The following is a 19797-nucleotide window of genomic DNA, read 5'->3' on the forward strand; positions in this document are numbered from 1 at the left end:
ATCCCAAAATAATACCCTTTTCTTTGTTCTCCACATAAATAAGTCTCCTCACCTTCAGGTTCCCTTGCTACATGGTTATCTTTTTATGGTGTAGATTCAGTGCTGTGATCAAGGTGAAGATGTAAATGAGGTGTGAACTCATTAGAATTGCTGAATCTCAAATACTTGGCTCCATGTATCTGATGTAAATATAGTGCAGGCACTCTCTCAGTGTGTGCTCCGAATGGATTGCAACTGTGAATGATTACTGAGAGGGAGAGGGAAAACACAACAGCAGTGGGTGTGTCAGTCAGGTTAGACTTGCTAAGTGTAGAAGTAATTTTATCAAGGTTTTAAATGTAAGTAAGCGACAATCCACAGTTTCTGTTCATTAACATCCAACCTCACCTTCATTTGTTGGCGACTGTATATTATTGCCATTTAATATTCTCAGACATTTTAAAGACAATGATATAGAATGACTTACAGACTTCATTTCTCAAATTACTGCTCAGATAAGACAAGAATGAGCAACAGACACAGAGAGATAAGACAGAGCTGCATTTTTGAAAACAATAGTGATAAATGGTTGTGTGATCACTCAGTGCACTACATCTGAAATTAATACATGCACAAATAACTGTCATATGGCTTGTTACTACTGTGGATAGTGTTGCATTTGGTTATATGCAGAAAGATTTCAGTTCCCTGCTGCAAAGATGTTGGTGCAGCAAAGAGGGATAAGACACCCATACTGTGGTCTGAAGGTTCATTGGAGTGAGAGTTCAAATCCAGACCAGTTTAAAAATATTTCATGTATACCAACAAACATGTTGTATTGTTTATTCCATACATTTCTTTTCTTCATTTCAACTACTTTTGCCTCTTTTTTTTAATTTGCAGTGGTTGTGTGGTGCACCGCTTAGCGCAAGCAAGGGAAACAGTGGTTATCAAGGTTTCCAGCATCTGCAGCCATCAAGCACCTGCAGACAACACACAGACAGTCAATTGAAAGTGGATGCATTCAATTAATTCTGTTGGGCACTATGCAAACACACTAAGTGTCATTGTATGGTGGCTAACAAGCAGAACTTAAGAATGACTAGAAAATTATGGAATCATTATGTAACTACTACTGTGGCAGCAGGTGTAAGCATAGGGCTGTAGTACAGATAGCCCTGGAGTGCAACATATTTTTAAAGTCGTTACAGTCCAGTTTCCAGCAATAAACAGAAAAATATACAAGTGTTATTTCAATATTCTTGTGGCAATAAGTGTAAGTCTAGGGCTGCCATACACATGGTCCTGGGTTCTAATACAGGGCATTATAGACATTTTTACTGTTGTTCCATTTCCCCTTATATTCAATATCACTTATAACACTTTAGATAGTGGAACTTATATAGATTATATATATAAGGGATAAGATACCTTTATTGTGTTTACAGATGTATGACTGAGGGTACACTATCTACTATATTTCTATAAGTATAGCTCTAGTTTCTGTACTTGGATGGCCTTCACACTTAAATGAGACACATACACATTGAATCTATATACAAGATCTTTCTCAGGTCACACACATACTGGGTTAATACCTCAAACTGTCAGATGTATTTATGAATGATTCATGACTACATCTGAGCAGCACATCTTTTGTGGCAAAGATGGAAAATCACTGCTGTGGAAGAAAATCTTTTGTCCCTTATGCATAGGTTTGAATCCCACACTTTAGAAATCAATTTTGTCAGTGTATAAAGCCAAAACAAAAATGTGTCAGGTTATGAAATGTATGCCCCCAGTGCATGTCTGCAAATTTAACTCACTTAATACTTACCTTCCAATTTTGAAAATGTATTTCCAACCTACAGCAGCAAACACCCCTCGTACTACTGTCAAGTGTCAGATTAACCATCCAGTTTTAAAAGCTTTACTCCCTACTTGGCAGTGTTGTGCTTCACTTAACATTGTGCAGCTGCAATTGGCATCATTTCTTGGGTTTGCACAGTACCAGTAAATGTGATAACAGGAACTGGTGAGAAATCATTAGTTGCCATTGCTCTATCTTTGGTATCAGACATGTCTGGTGTTAGAGGAGAAGACACAGAGGTGGGGTGTTGATGAGTCTAGGATATTTATTGAACTCATGGCCAAGCACCACAGTCAAAGGCTTCTGCAGGGAAACTATGCTGACTCCCAGTACAATCTTGAGGCTTGGAATAGTTTGGCTAAGGTTGTATCCAGAGTGACTGGTATCACACACATTGGAGAACAGTGTAGGCACCACATCAATGGCCTACAAAGGTGCAAGAGGGATACCTTCAACCACTGGTTGAATGAATTTCAAACAGGTGACATCCCACAATTGTAAGTATGGGCATAAAGAGAATTTTTAATATATCTAAAGCTAATGGTATGCATAATATTCTTCTATTCCTTTCTCTGCTTTTCACAGCTAATGCTCACTTAGAATTGAATTGTAGGGTTCATGCTGAATGTCTGGAGAGACTGAAGGAAGCAAGTGGCATGTATGCAGCATAGCATAAGTATTATTGTAGTTTTAAAAGTTACTGATTTTTTTTGGTATTCTAAGCAGTAGTAGAAAAGTGAGCATGCAAATCATAACTCTAAAAGCAAGTATGCATGCACAAATCTGTAGCACAAACCAGCTTTAAGAGGTACGTGTAAGACTGTAGTCAGAGTTTTGGGGTTCAAATACCAGGAGCAGCTATTATACAATACTGCATTTCCTTCATAATATATAAATAACTATAGCAGTGGCATACATATCCTGATATTAACTGTAATCAGTATACTTGGACAAAGAATATGTACAATATCTGCACATTGCAAGGATTACTTTATGTAATCCATAACTATAGTTTGTAGTTGATAAGACATATCCTTAAATATAATAGTTCATATAAATAGCTGCATAATTGTGATAGTACATTGGATGTCACATGTGATGTTACTAACTGAATCACTTTTTTTCTCTCACCCCAACCCTTATCTCTTTTTTATTTTCTATGTGTTGTCAAAATGTCTTCATGTCATCCATCTGTAACAAATCACTAAATGCTTCACAGCACAGTGAGGTAGGCCAGCCCTAGTGGATCAGCCTGTCCCCACTCCACCAGCTCCAGCACTGATGCCCAATACATCTGGGACCCAACCTGACAGCACTGCCTCTGCTGCCCCTGCACAACCTGTGTTGTCAGGTAGTACTGTCCAGGAAGCTGGAGTAGTGGTGGAGGTGGGGATTTTGTCACTCACCAAGAGATGCCAGGGTTGGGGCATAGGGTTGTATGTCTTCACCAGATGGAGAGGCTGCTCTTCCTCATGGTACATAGGAGAAGAAGACATCAAACACTCTAGCACCCAGTGGAATATGGGGACAGTGGTGACACTCCAGTGGTTGAGGACTAGATGTTCACTGTCTCCATGTTTGACAGGGATAACTCTGGGTTGTCCCCTCTCTCACCTCAAATATGGTGTCCCACACCTTGTGTGTCCCTCACCTTCCCTGTGTCTTGTTTTGTTTGTCTTGTTTGTTTGCATTTGCTTCCTCACCTACACAACTTACCTGACCCAGAAATAGCAATGTCCCTTACCCAGCATTCCTCTCTTACTGAATTAAAAGGCCATGTGGTACAGTGGTTAAGATGTATGCCTTTCAACCACAAGGTGCAAGGTTACCTGAAAGGTCAAGTGGTACAGTGGTTAAGGTGTATGCCTTTCAACCACTAGGTGCAAGGGTTGATTCTCACTACTGAAAAGAGCTTTACAGATTGAAGATGTAGTGGGACATGGTGGCCTAATGGTTAAGGTGTTTGCCTTATAAACACAAGGTGCAGGGTTTGAGTCTCACAAGGGATAATTGGCTAGGCTTAAAAAGGCTCGCAAGGGCAGTTAGCCTAGTACTAATCTATGAACCTATAAAAAAGAAAAACTAGGCACCTGTCCCCCCCAAAAAAATATCATTCCAAACGTAGCTCTCCATTTCGCACATGTGTCTTCTTGACACATTTGATTTGGTCCAATTGGCTATACAACATGATTGCATTGTTGTCACCCCACTTTGTGGACCCTCTGTGTCAGGTAAAGGGAAACAGGTGCTGTCTTTGTGGGAACATGGGTGAAATTCTTGTCTAGGCTTATAAGGGCCTCCAGGCCAATAGCCTAGTATTGCCCTATGAACCTATGGAGGTGACAGTCCAAATTCAGCTAACATTCTGTATATATTTTCAGTTTACACTGTTAAAGAAATGGATAGCTATGGTTCTTTTCTACCTCCATCTTGTACAATCCTGAATTTCTTTCCCTTTGTTCTTCCCCCTGCTTGCTCCCCATTTCACAACTTTCCTATCTACTCCATTCTAACACCTATAATCTGGTCAAAAATAGAATCACACACAACACACATAAGTACCAGAAAAAGCAATTGATCCCTTTACTATTTGACATCCATGTTTACATGGAATTTGGCATCACACACCAATGCCAAGCGATGGTGAGCAGCTATACAATACTGCTTTTACCTCTACACAATACCGCTTAACCCCTCTACATCAGGTCAACACACAGTAACACATGCTTACTGTACTATAAAGAATAATATCATTGCATTATCACTGTTTATTTAAAGATATCAGATACACCTGGATTCTAACCTAGTATCATCTGGGCTTAAAAGGGAATGTATCAATACATTTAAACATGCTGTCACAGAGTCAACTAAGCAGCAGGTGTGTTTCATATAGTCAATACCAAGTCTTAGAATTTTAGCAACAAGCCCCGTGTTTGCACATTGCTTAACTATGTGCAAACATAGAAAGTAATGGAAATGTGTATCCCACATGCGCACACACTTTGCTTGCCATTGCCTAACCCACTGCTCGCTGCAGAGCTATGGAAAGTCACTGTTAGCAGTAATTAGTGGTGTTTATTGCCCATTTAGTCTTCATGCCATGAAAATACATGTGGAATCATAACAAAATGAAGAACATATCTAAGAATATGTCAGATATTTGCAATGCAGCCATGTGTTACCTCCCCCACTCACTGCAGCCCTGGTCTCTCAGTACTTGCTGACAAATATATCAACTACACTACATAAATTAATAACAAAGGTTGTGTGATATACCATGCACATCTGGTAACATGCAGAACTAGAACTATCTTCACAGTTGAACATGCCTTCACACCCATTTCATGTAGGCCTCCCAACATCTTCTCTGCAACATCCACTGCTGATGTCATCCACTATAAGCTGCCCTGTAGCGTTGTAAAAGTTTGACTTGTGCTGTGGTACTTGCATAAAGTACTGAGCTCTGTAGTCAGTGTAGTTAGGCAGGTAGGGGGTTATTCAATTAACATACCCATCTCTCAATAAAATATTAATTAGCTTAAATTCAACCTTAAAGAACCATACAAATATATGATGTACATGCAATGTAAACATACTGATATATTTAAAAATATATATATGTATATTAGTAATGTTATTATACAAATGTAATCTATGTTCTTAATAGATAAATACATGTAAAATATTATAAAATAATATAAAAAAGTATGTAAACTAAAAAACATGTATAAACTAAAAACAATAACACACTACATATGCCAGTTAATATTCCAAAATACCAAAATATTTCAGTAAAATATACACTGAACCATATAGGTTTTATGCAACTGTTTATCCCTTAATATGATTCAGTTTTAGAATAGGAGCCAAACTTATGTTGTCATTGATGCCTGGGAACACTGTAGCATCCAGCCTCAACTGCCACTTCATTTCGCATATGTCAAGGTGCACATCCAACACGGCACCTTGACTATCTTTTTTGATGTGCTGTATTATACAAAATTTGAATTTATGCCCAGAGTTCTGCTCTATATGCCTAACTAAAGCATTGGTGTTTCTCATATGCTTTATATCCAAAATAGTAATACTCAGCCTCGTCAATTTGCCCCTGCATTAACAGGTCTTCAATCAGTAAATCTATTTTTAAATACGCTATATGTACCTGGTTCAAACTGCTCTCTTCACATGTGTCATCACCTAAAATACTTAGCATGTAATCCGTGTAGTCATTCATATCCATAATCATCGTACCATTGCCTTTATCAGGCTTCATAAACCTATGGGTTTTATCATTAATTAATTCCTTCAACAATTTTTGTTCGTCTTTATTTAAATTGTTAGCCTTATGAAATTCTCTTTTTACAACCATATTCCTGTTTTTCCTCATATGTTCTCTTATGTCCAATTCACAAATTTTCTCATAAAAGGCAACAGTTCCATTTAAAGGCGGGTTAAATTTACTCGGCTTTCTTAGACTAAACCCTCCTTCTTTTAATTTTTTATCAAAATACATCCTAAGGTTCATTCTTCTGGTTAACATTTTTAAGTCTATCAAGATGTTGCTCAAATTTCCCCTCATCACTGGAATGAACGAAAAGCCTTTTGATAATAATTCTGCATGTTCCCTACTTATTTTTTTACTGGAATAATTATACACTTGATAATCACCAAAGTAATTTGAGGCTATACACGGACTACTTATTGCTACGACATTATCAGCCCCCTGCATGGCATCAATGACATTCAATAGATGACTCAATTCCACATCACAAATATCATCTGTCGTTGTTAAATTACTTTCATCAACACAACTGTCATTAAAGTCTAAAAAACCGGAGCACATAGAATACCACCCCTTTGGTAAGTTACTACCATCTCCCTTTTCCACATCAGGCAACTGTTGATCAAATACATTCAAATTTTCATTTTCAGCATTTACTCCACTGTTTTGAAACTTTTTAGGTAAATAGACACTTACTTCAAACAGCAGTTCCAGTAAATTGCCAATACACGGACCACTGAATGGTACAATATTTTCCGCCATTAATGCGGCGTCAAATGTTTCATTCATTTTACCATTACAAGTAACCCCAGTTGGTGTTAAATCACATTCATTAGCACTTGTGTCAATAAAGTCTACCAAGTCCAGGTTTACACAATGCTGCTGTTTAAAAGGCATGTCAATGTCCCTTACTTCCGCATCAGGTAACTGCTGTTCAAAAACAGAAAAGGTTTCAAAAACCCCATTTGCCCCACTGTCTTGAAAGTCAATGAATAAATGCCCACTTACTTCCAACAGTGGTCCATGTGAATGGTCTATCTCCATCCACCTTGGTACGAGTTGTGGTGTTGTTGTGGGTAATTCCATTTTTTCACTTTCGCCCCCTGCCAATGATAATCACGGCTGTCATCCACCTTCTGCTGCTGGCCATCCTGTCCACGGTTCCGCAACCTCTCCGACCTCCTTAACCCTCCATCTAAAGGGAATTCCATCAGTTCAGCACCTCTAATATACTTGTCTGGCTGTCTCGTCACTTTCTGTCCCACCTCCACCTTATCATTGGCCGATACTCGTCTGTAACCATGGTTACCCCTTGATAAAGGATATACCCTCTTATTTTTGTACTCATCCATGTTGCTACCAATTTTATGCAACTTTCTTTGGTGAATAACAGAACAACTAGAGACAATACTCGCCAACATATTTGTATAGTTGGTCTGATAATAATCAAAGTTCAGATCAGCCAAAATAAATTCATTTTCTTCTTCAAGCTCTATTAAATAACAAGCTATAAGCTGATCATTGTATTTAATCATTATTCTCATTAACTCAAACCCTGTCTGGTTATATAATTGATGTACTTCATCAATCATTTCAGTCTTCCCTTCAATACCATTGGGATACCTCCAAGCCCACAACCCTCATGGAACCAAACCCAACTCAATGTTTTTGTGCAAATAACTGTTTTCTATTTGTAGTTTCTTCATATTAAATAACATTTTCTCAAAGTCTTTTATGCGGTCAACTAAAGATTTGTTAACCTTGTTAATGTGATTGTTGGAACTACTGTCTTGCTGGAAGCTAAAGTTGTTAACCTTCCATTGCAACTTGTCAAAAATTGAGTTGTTAACTGTAGCACCGCTGACATTTCGACCCCTGTTTTGGGTCCGCTCACCAGTATTCACCTCGTTGGGTCCCAGTTCAGAAGCAGCCACAATATTTGGAGTAGGTTGAGTCAAGGGAAAGCCTAAACTTCTTAAACTTCCAAGATGACTTCCATTAGTGCACTGCTGTTGATCTATTAACTGTTTAATCTGCAGGGTATGCTCCGACAATTGCTGGTTGATGCGCTCAAGCAGCCCCATGATCTCAGTGCCAGAATCCAGGCTCTCCATATCAGCAACTTAATAAAAAATAATAAAGGGCACACCAAACTATTTAAACCACAAAGAAGAACCACTGGTAATGACCCGTTGTCAGGAACTGCAAGTTAGCACCAATCACAAAAAACGATGACAGTTTACCTAGGTTTCATCTTTAATGAACAGACTTCTTCAGAACAAACAATCCTGAACACACTTATGAGCATATATACTCTCACACTAATTGCATTCAATTAACATACCCATCTTTCAATAAAATATTAAGTAGCTTAAATTCAACCTAAAGAACTATACAAATATATGATGTACATGCAATGTAAACATACTAATACATTTAAAAAAATATATATATGTATATTAGTAATGTTAATATATAAATGTAATCTATGTTCTTAATAGAATTGAAAATAAATTTGAATCATATTAAGGGATAAACAGTTGTATAAAACCTATATGGTTCAGTATATATTTTACTGAACTATTTTGGTATTTTGGAATATTAACTGGCATATGTAGTGTGTTATTGTTTTTAGTTTATACATGTTTTTTAGTTTACATACTTTTTTATATTATTTTATAATATTTTAGACATATTTATCTATTAAGAACATAGATTACATTTGTATATTAACATTACTAATATACATATATATATTTTTAAATGTATTAGTATGTTTACATTACATGTACATCATATATTTGTATGGTTCTTAAGGTTGAATTTAAGCTAATTAATATTTTATTGAAAGATGGGTGTTAATTGAATGCAATTAGTGTGAGAGTATATATGCTCACAAGTGTGTTCAGAATTGTTTGTTCTGAAGAAGTATGTTCATTAAAGACGAAACCTAGGTAAACTGTCATCGTTTTTGTGATTGGTGCTAACTTGCAGTTTCTGACAATGGGTCATTACCAGTGGTTCTTCTTTGTGGTTTAAATAGTTTGGTGTGCCCTTTATTATTTTTTATTAGGTAGGGGGTTATGTTCTGACTGCAGTAAACCAGGGTGTGTGTGTGTGTGTGTGTGTGTTTGAGTATGCCTATCAAGCCAAAAGAGCATAAGTGTGCATCCTACAGTTACCAGTCAATTTCCATGAATTAACAATATTTTGATACTTGAACATGCCTACACATCCATTTCATGCAGGCTCCCAACACTGCTGATGTTATGCACTATAAGTTGCTCTGCAACATTGTGCTGTGGTGCTTGTTTAAAGTACTGTGTTCCCTAGTCTGTTTACTTAGATAGGTAGGGGTTCTGTTCTCACTGCAGTTAGCTGGGGGTATACATATGTGTGTGTGTGTGTGTGTGTGTGTGTGTGTGTGTGTGTGTGTGTGTGTGTGTGTGTGTGTGTGTGTATGTGTATGTGTTTGTGCACTTGCTTGACATTAGAGAGAGCCTTTTACAGCAGCATGTGGAACACTGTTATTACCACAGTCGCTTCAGCAGACGCTGCTGTCATCACATATAAAGTGTTGTCTGAGACTCTCTAAGTCTGACTTGAGCTGTGGCACTTGCCTTAAATATAGAGTTCTGTATTCAGTGTACTTAGGTACGGGTTCTGTTCTCAGTGCAGTCAACTGGTGTGTGTGTGTGTCTGTGTGTGTTTGTGTGTGTGTGTGTGTGTGTGTGTGTGTGTGTGTGTGTGTGTGTGTGTGTGTGTGTGTGCATGCACACTTGCTTGATATTAGAGAGAGCCTCTTACAGCAGCATGTGTGACACTGCTATTACCATAGTCTCCTCACCAAACACTGCTGATGTCATCAGCTATATATGATTTGTGAATGTGCAGTATTCTCACAAGAGCAGGGTAAAAGACTGTCCTGGAGGTCAGGCAGAGGTCACCTCATCCTATATGATACAGATTACAGTGACATGGCTTTCAGTTTATCCACATATGTTATGGCATGGATTGTAGGCCCTGTTTTCTTGGAGAGAAACCTTTTGTGGTCTCTACAGCTGCTACAGGTGTCTTATGACGTCCATGAAAAAGGGTGCATTATACTCCATTAGTGTTCTGATGAGGTTCGAGTCCAGTGCTGTTATATAAGCCTTAGATCTGTATATGATGGGGTGACGTATGATGTGCACAATGTAGTCTTTCCATACCACTGTGGACACTTGGTAGTCAAAGTTCAGATTGCTGTCTAAGTGTGTTCCCAGGTCTTGCACCACTGGTTTTCAGCATAGGGGGAGTATGGTCAATGCTGTAATTAGCAGGGAATTCTACTTTGCAGAAGGCCAAAATAAAGACACATTTTTGCATTTATTGGTAGACCATGTGGCTTTGTCACCAATCATTTGTCTGTGTTATCCTCTCCTGTAGTATTTTATCATCATTGATGGACTCCGTGATTGCACCCAACTTGGTAAGCCAAAGGCAATATATTTAGCCTGAACTCTCGAGAAATAGATTACAAACAGTAAAGAAGTAAGCTCAGCTCCCTGGGGTATGTCAGTGGGGACAGCTCTACTGGTACAGGTTAAGTCACCAACTTTCACAGTATGTGTTCTGTTGGTAAGCCAATCAGTTACCCATCTAGAGATGTCAGGGTTAATCCCCAGCTGGCAGAGTTTCCTCAATGATACCTGAGTGGGGGATTGTATGAAAACCTTAGGCCAGATCAAGATAGGCAGTATGCATTGTCTTACTTTCATCCAGGCCTATCACACAGAATCAGTGGGCTGTGACAACATCACAGATCACCTATGGCATGACTCAGCACATACACCTTTCTGACGCAGTTGTATACACACTTCAGCATCCCTCCACATGGACTATGTTCCCATAGAAGGGTGTACATCAACATGCATCCATCTGAGTTGTGGGGGCAGCACTTGATGCATGCATGCATGTATTGATACATCCTGACCCTCCTCAACTGTGAGGTAGACCAACATTTCATCATGGACCTTTTCTAAATGGACATTAGTAATATTCCGGCTGTGTGCAACAGACTTGTGTGAGATGTTAATGCTACATCATGTCTGTTACATCTGATAGATGTCCTCAAAGAGGTCATTGAGGGCATGCATGATGACAATACTATCATCCTGTTGAACTTGACCAGGTCAAAGCATTTGATACAAATCCACACTGATGTATTCACTCAACACTGTCAGATGTAGCCATAAACAGCTATATCACCGAGTGGGTAGAACAGTGGATTACATATGTGACATCTAAATATGTTGAAATGTGTGAAGTGACCTATATCTCAGGTCCAGTGATCAGGGATGTCTGCTAGGCCATTTTCTGTCCATTAAGTCACAGACATCACAAATGGCATACACATCCTGTGTCCAAACAGCTGTCTGAAGGACTAAAGGTTGTAGGCAATCATTGACCCCAACTCTGAGATTAGTATAATACAGACAGTATCAATACACAACAAAGACTGCTGCCACAGCCATGACAGCACACAAGATGAAACAAAAACATGGAGGGATTTGTTATGTCATGAAAACAAGTGAACAACCCAAGAATAATGTAGACATCACACCCTATAAGCAGATCAAGTGTAATGTGACCTGTGTCCTTGGGATAGATGGTATGTAGAATGTCCACCAGCATGTGGACTGTGGACACAGTGCTGACTACTGTCTTGTATGTAACACCACTACTGAGTATGTGAAGGACATCCACTTCAAAGACCATGATGTCTGCTGAGTTCATAGACTTCATCACACCAATAACTTAGTACAATGCACACTTCTTCATGTACCTTCCTACACATTTTCTAGTGATGTGTAACTGAAGTGTACCATCTTTGCCAGAGTGAGCTGTCACACATCTTATTGGCCATACCTAGGTATTCTTTTTGTTGCATAAACATTACTGTCTGATGGTGCAAAACCCCCATCCAGGTGTTACAACAGATGCATGTGTGATACTTGTTTCAGTGATGCACACAGTACATACATAGCTATTTGACAACATTGATGGCATGGATAACATTCGTGACAGTGTAGATTGTGCCATTACATATCTGCCATGCACACCAGTCAACTAGCCTGTATTGATCATAATGTTGCATACAGGTATAGCAGTGTCTCTCCTAATTCATCCAGCAGATGTTACAGTGTCAGGATGGTGTCCTTGATTACCCTCATAGATTGCTGACATGTCACAATAGGTGTCCAAGTATGTTTCTGCAGAATCATCTCTGATCAATCAGAATCAAATATGTTATGTCAGAGACATGGGATCACGAGTGGTATTACTCTGATATTGTCCATGATTGTGTATGCTTCTTTTACTGCTGTCCATGAGCCTGTAACTGCATCCCACTTGTTGGAGACCTCTGGTGAGATAACACTCATATTCAGGCAAATCAGTTTGCACAGCTTCATAATATGCACCCTACCCCAACTTTATATAACACTCCTGATGTCCCCTGCATTGTTCATGTAAGGATGGTTATGTCACAAAGACATCTTTCCATTGTTATGTCACCTTGTGTGACAGTCACGATACACATTTTCACTGTGCAGTCCATACTGTATCATACTGATATGTGATTGGTGTTGTTGCAACAACTGTCTTCCATTGACATGCCCTCATCTGTTGTATATTAGGATGTTTCAGCTGTCCTTTTTCCCCTGTGTTCATTTTTACAATTCATCTGTGTATCCCTATTCAATATACACACTTCCCCTGACTGTTCATTTTATAGGGCAGTCCATGTAACTTTACAGATCATTCACACAACTTTTGTACAGAATGCATGCAATGGAATTTCACAATACTCTGCACTGTATACACTGTCCTGTACTCTGGATCATATATATTAGTATATGTTAAGCCCTGGTAGTCATTGTGCATTTCATGCAATCCTGCTAACCTACTTTGCTCTGAAGTGATCTGGTTTCCTATCTGTGTTGCTTTACACTGTTTCCAGGCCAGCAACACTGCTGACAGCCACTAAACCATGCTTGTTTTTGTTTAAATGTGGTGCGTGGGATTCATTTGCAATTAGTGCTGCTGCTCACCTCACAAACATGTAAACTCCATGTAGGCTTTGGACAAAGCCTACACAGAGTTTATTGAATGCCGTGGATAGTCTTTTTGTTGTCAAAGTGAAGCTTCTCTTCATACAGATCATAAGTAATCATGTCCACATCCACTTTTTTCAAGATATTCACATTTACATTAATTTTTTACTTTTTTCTAAATCAACCTTACTCTATCACATCCTAACAATGTAGGTATCATTAACTCTTGCACATTACAAACATTACATAACTTTTCCCTTACTTGATTATATTTCAATAAACCCTTTCCAGGTAGCGTTTCCAACATCTATCACCACAAGAAAATCATCCATTTTCTTACCATTTTAAATCTGTTTTGTCTTCCCACAACTGATTTTCTATGTTGTTCACTTTTTTGCTCCCATACTGTAACATAATGCTATTTCAACAATTTTTTTCTTCTATTTGGCAATCCCTACAATCCAGACCACATTTACATTATATTAAGTTCTTCATTATCAGTGTTTCCTCTTTTTTACTCCCAATTGTTCAAAAATCAATATAATTTTCCCAATGTATTTTCGTAAAACATCATCATGCCTGCTATTAATCTTTTGCATGGCCCAATACAAAAGTAATGATCCTAGAAGAACTACTGAGTTTATCAATCCTAAACCACAATCTTTCTTTGTACAGTATAGCACACCTCTTTTAATTAAGTTCATTCAAACAATACTAAATGCTACCGTAATAGTTCTTTTTTCTAATTTCACCAGAAAAGCATAAATGCTGCTTATATATCCTAATTTACCTCAAACAGAAGAATGACTTATATAAGTATTCTTTTCAAATGATAATTTAAACATTTTCTTATATTAGAAACTTTCTTAAGTACTCCAAACAGATCAGCTGACAACTTCCCTTTTATAAAAGAGATTCCAAAAATATATATTTCAATTTCAGAAAATATATCCCATAGATATTGCTACAACTTCCCACTCTTTTACTTTTTTATTTAATCTAAAACCTATCACTTGCCTCCACACTTCTCTATGTCTCCCCATGCTCGTTAACCTAAATAAATCAGACTTAGCCAAACTAAACACTTGTTACAATAAAATAGCAAAGTTTGCTACTGACTCTCCCTACAGTACACACCACTGCCAAGCACTCAAGGTACTTTCCTGGCTAGAATTACCAACCCTGCTCAACTTTAACCAACTTACAATAGCCCACCAAATCATACCTCTCAACTTCTTTGCCCAAGAAATCTGGACACATTCTTGCATAATGTTGGGACAAAGGCCCAAAAATAGGGGCAGAGTTTAGATATTGCTCTTATAACCATAGAAAGTAGCTAGAATAACAGGGTTTTGTGTTAAAATGCATTTTCTAAAGGATATGAAGTCTGGAACTCAAATTTGTGTTATTTATTTCATACCGCAGATCATCCCAGTAATTTGCCGGAAACCCACATATTTTATGACGAACAGATAAAAATTTTGAGGCAAAAATGTGGACATTCTGCGAAAATCTGTACAGTTGAGAGGTATGCACCAAATCCTATATAAACCCGAAAAAACTCTTGCATTACAAGGACTACTAAATAGCTACTCCAACAAACACCTACTAAGATTCACCAACAAAGCATTAGTCAACATAACCAAAAGAAAAAATAGCTCTGGGGACTCCATCTACTCTTCTTCTATTGCAAAAACATAGAACAGCATCCCCCTCGAAATCAGGACCCCTGAAAACAAAAACAATTTCAAAAAACTCCTCTGGTTCCATTTATACAAGTCTTGGATATGTAACTGCACAAACCCCGGGTAGCTTCCCTCCGTAATATAGCTATAAAACACTCTCTACATAATTGCATTCAACTAAACACTCCCTACACAATAGCAATCTCTTCTTTATAGTGCTCAACTATACTTAGTCACTATCAACCTTTCATTACCACCCTCCAATACTTAATAAAGTCCACAAACTGTTACTGCCAAACTATATACTCCTATGAGAGAGTATAACCATAGCCCACTGTATATAGTATATTAACATAGACTGTTTGCATCATGTCATTGTTCTGTAAGCAAATTGCACATGTAGCATCATAGTGTACCCTTATCCTGTGCTGATGTTACTGAGTAAGTACATCACCTCCTTTCTTTTCTTCTGTACTTTAACAATATCTGTTTTATTGTATGTATTGTACTAATCATTATATTAATGTATTCATATATCTGAATGGAATGTCCAGTAACAGTTTTGTATGTCCATGTACTGTATTGTATGTTTATCCATGCAGATTTTACTTTGTTCTGTACTTAATTTACATGTGTTTTATTGCATTTACTGTTATAACCATTGTGGAGCTTCTCTCTCTGGGCCTCCGCTGAAAATAGGCTTCTTGCTCATTCGGACTCTCCTGGTAAACAAATGTAAAATAAAATAAATAAGTAAATAAAATAAATACAACAACATCCCTTAAACATCTGTTATACCTAGTTATTATCACCAAGTCACCCACATGTGCTCTACATGTACACAATTGCGTATGCAGTAGGTGGATTGGACATTCTAAATTGCCTGTAGGTGCGAATGTGTGTGCAAGTGAGTGGTAAGAATGAATTACAGTTGCAGGGCTAGCCACCCAGTGTAGTGTAAACCTTGGCTCGAGATGATTGTCACTTTGAAGTGCAAAATGGGAAGAGGGGTTGAAGATGGATGGATGTAATTGTGTTCCACTCCTTGATTCCTAAGCAGCATCCAGAAATGTTATTTTCTTTTACTGTATTTGTAACTAGTGAATGTAGAATCAGCCTATTAAAAGTCTTCGTCAGCCCTTCACCACTAATCTTTACCTCATTCAGGTCACATATGTGCCCCACACCCCTTTTAACCCACCCTAGGGTCGACCTGTGATACCTGCTCTTCTGTTGTTGCAGGTCTGTCCATTCCCATACACTGTTCCTCTGCCTAAACTATACCCTTGACTATTCCCCCCCAACTATTATCTGGAACCTTCTAACTCCCCTACTCTCATCTCCCTCCATTCTATCAACTTCACTTCCTCCCTCAACATTTTTCTCAATATCTGTTAGCTTTGTATCTCACAAAATTATGACCCATACTCTGCTTTCCCCTATTTCCCATCATGTTCCCCTAATCTATTTCTATTTTTATCCAAGATATATAAATCTGGCATACAGGAAAAAAATCAATATAATGTACATTTCTCCCCAGTAACAGAGTCTTCCATGGAATATTACACTTATAGCCACAGTTTGCATTCCTTCTTGTTCTTAAGTGACATCTTCCCTCTATCCTATTTCCTCATTCCCTGCATGTGTCATAAACATACCACTCCTCCCATTTTCACCTATCCTTCCATCCTCCTACAATAATTACTACCCCTCATTTTCTGACATTCTACCCCCATGCATCCTACTTATTGTTCCTCCCTTTCCCAGACTCCCTTATATGCTGTATCATCTAAACATATAATTTAATTAATACAGGACCACTAGCTTTCATTCACAAAGCATATTAAACATTTCACATACTTCAAACATGGATTGCAAACAAATGTTACATTAATCACACTTGGAAAGTTCCTTTGTATGTTTAAATGTCCATCTAATAAACAAAAACAAATAGTTACATAACAGTCCAGTGGAGTCCTTTAGATATTAAGACTAGTGTCCCTTATTATTTACCACAAAATGCCTTCAGCAAGTTTTCTTCTCCTTCACCTTGAACAGTCACATGCTTTATTTCCTCCAAATACTGCATCTGTTTACTCATGTAGAATATCTTTCTTCTCAAATGTCTCAGTCATTACATATGTCCTCTATTTCTGTACCACTCCCTGAAGGGGAAAAACACAAGAGCAGCCAACCAAATCAGAATAATGAGTGGTAGATCACCCTGTCTTAATACCCTCATATGTTTTTACCTTTGGGAAGCCATCTTCCATCTTATACTGTGTCTCGCCTACTGAATGTGCCATCTAGCAAGCCTCCTCATTGCTTCGTCTTCTTCTACTCACAGGTGACATCTTTCATTGTCCTCTGACTCCCTCTTTTGTAGAGGAGATGAGGACCTAACCCCTTTCACCTTCTTTGATTCCGCTCCTAGACTGCTAGCTCTGTCATCTTGGTTACTTTTTGCTAGAAATTACCTCAGTCCAGCTTTATGATGCCAATACGTCCTCCTGCTCTCCATGGCTTCATCTACTAAAGTTTGCTATGTTACTTCTCTATGCATCTGTTAATTTTCCAGGCCCTCCTGTCTCCTCCCCCAATGTGGCTTGATCTTTCACCTTCTACCTCAGTTCATAGCACCATGCTCCTTTGCACCTGCATCCAGTTCCTACCTCTCTTTCTTGCCTTGTGGAGACTTTGCTGGGGTCTGAGTCATATGCAGCCCCTGCTGTGACCCTTGTATAACATGATGGTTCTGCTCTATAAAGACATACGGAACACTTTAGGGCTACAGTACTACCATCAACTCTTCATAAAATATATGTATCTCAATATACAATGTGAACACCTATCCTCTGTCACAATACTACTGTCTGGGCTCAGTACTGCAGCCAAGTCATAGCTCCAGTATCTCCAGACTTCTGCCTGAACTCTATACAGTCCTGTCTGGCACTATATAACATTAATAAAAAATCTTCCATCACCTTGGCTCAATCAACTCTGACCACCATCCTTCTGTTGCTGCTATCCTATAGTTTCACATTTACTGCTTTGAACCGTATTTGTACATTTTTACAATTAAGTGCCGGTACCTCCTTCCAAAGACATCATCTGTCAGTCAGGCCTATATTCCCTGCCTGGATTGAAACAAATTCCTTCTAGGCACAACACAGGCCTTAAATTACCATTTCATTGAGGTGACTCCATCCCTCCCCTCCTTATACTCAGTTAAACTAACCAAACAAGTGTTTTCCCCTCACAGTATCAGTTTTCCTTTTCTAATTCATCCATCTTCTGCAAAAAAAAAAAAAAAGACTGGTTCCTTCAATGCCTTTATCACCTTGGATGGATTGCTAATCAGCCATGTATACTCTGCTGTTGGTATCTCTTACTGAAGAGTTACTCCTCTAGAGATCTTGGACTTTTCTTCTGTTTGGCCAGGAAGCTGTGCATGCACAAACCATGCCACCATAAACCCAAGGACATGCTGACCATGCAGCCTTCCTTCTCTTCATGCTCTTCTCTCTTCTCAGCTACAAATGCTACCTCACTTACACCTCTTAACACACCACGTTTTCCACCAGTGGCAGCCAGGAACCTTCCACCACAGTTGCCACTGATTATTTTGCTCTTGAGTGGGTTTATAGCAGAATTCATTACTAACTCTGCTGTTGTATGATCATACTCTGTCAGGCTCAGCATGTTTAACTTTGCTCAAGTAACAGGCATGGTCAGTTTCTTATATAACTTGTATACACCCAGCACAACCACCACCACCACCACTACTGAGTAACCTCTTTTACTTTCTGAACAGGGATGTCTCTGATGCTTATTATATTATTTTATTTAAGTTTGTTGAATGGAATGTTCCAACTGGACATGTCCAATTTTCAGCAGAAGAATAGAAAGAAAAGTCAAAATAAAAGTTTACAGTACACTGTGTGAATTTGTCTTTATCAGCAGGAGCCTTTTATTTTGCACACACATAAGTATGTAAAAAACAGCAATGTCAGATGTGGTCAGTTTGCCCCAGCATTCAGGCAACTCCCAATGCAATATGGTTGTTACAATATATACTGGGGACTTTCATCTGACTCTTGCAAAGTAAATATTTTAATTCTCCACACAAAGTGATCGTTGATGGGTTTTACCTCTCTCTATGTCCAATACAATAGTATCTAGGGAACTGAGATCCGTGCTTACACCACATAGTATCCAGGCAACTGAGATGAGCCCTTATACCACATTGTATCCAGGCAACCGAGATCAGTGCTTACACCATATAGCATCCAGGCACCTGAGATCAACACTTACACCACATAATATCAGGCCATGGATTGGTTGCCTTGACTTGTTACTGTGTGGCAGTATGCTAATTAGTAACATACCCCCTCAATTCCAGGATCATTTAGGGGTCTTTTTCATTAATTAATGGTAATTAAAAAATGAGGTAAAAAATAAGAAACTCTGATTAGTCACACAGTGCTTTGAAGAGGACAATTAAAGTACCAAGAGAACTTGAAGAAAAAACAAGAACACTTAGCTATGGTACTTAATCTAGACTCCATAACTAAAAGCAGTGCTTCAGGTCACCATTTGCCCAGTATTTGCTAACCACTGCTATGGGGTTTTCAGAGTCCATTTTTATTTTTTCACAAATGGAAATTTAGCAATTGTAACTGTTTGCCTTTGATGCAGTATAGCAAAACAGAACAGCTACCTTCATATACAGAAGATCAATCAAATGGTTTGTTCTCATTTGTGAAAAAATAAAAACTTACACTGAAATCCATCCATCCATCCATCCATCCTCAACCCTTTTTCTCATTTTTGCACATGGGACCAGGGTAGTGACAATCATCCAGAGTCAAGGTTTACACCACC

Source organism: Protopterus annectens, chromosome 1.part2 (assembly GCF_019279795.1).
Source record: "Protopterus annectens isolate FY-2018-M chromosome 1.part2, PAN1.0, whole genome shotgun sequence".
Classification (NCBI taxonomy): domain Eukaryota; kingdom Metazoa; phylum Chordata; order Ceratodontiformes; family Protopteridae; genus Protopterus; species Protopterus annectens.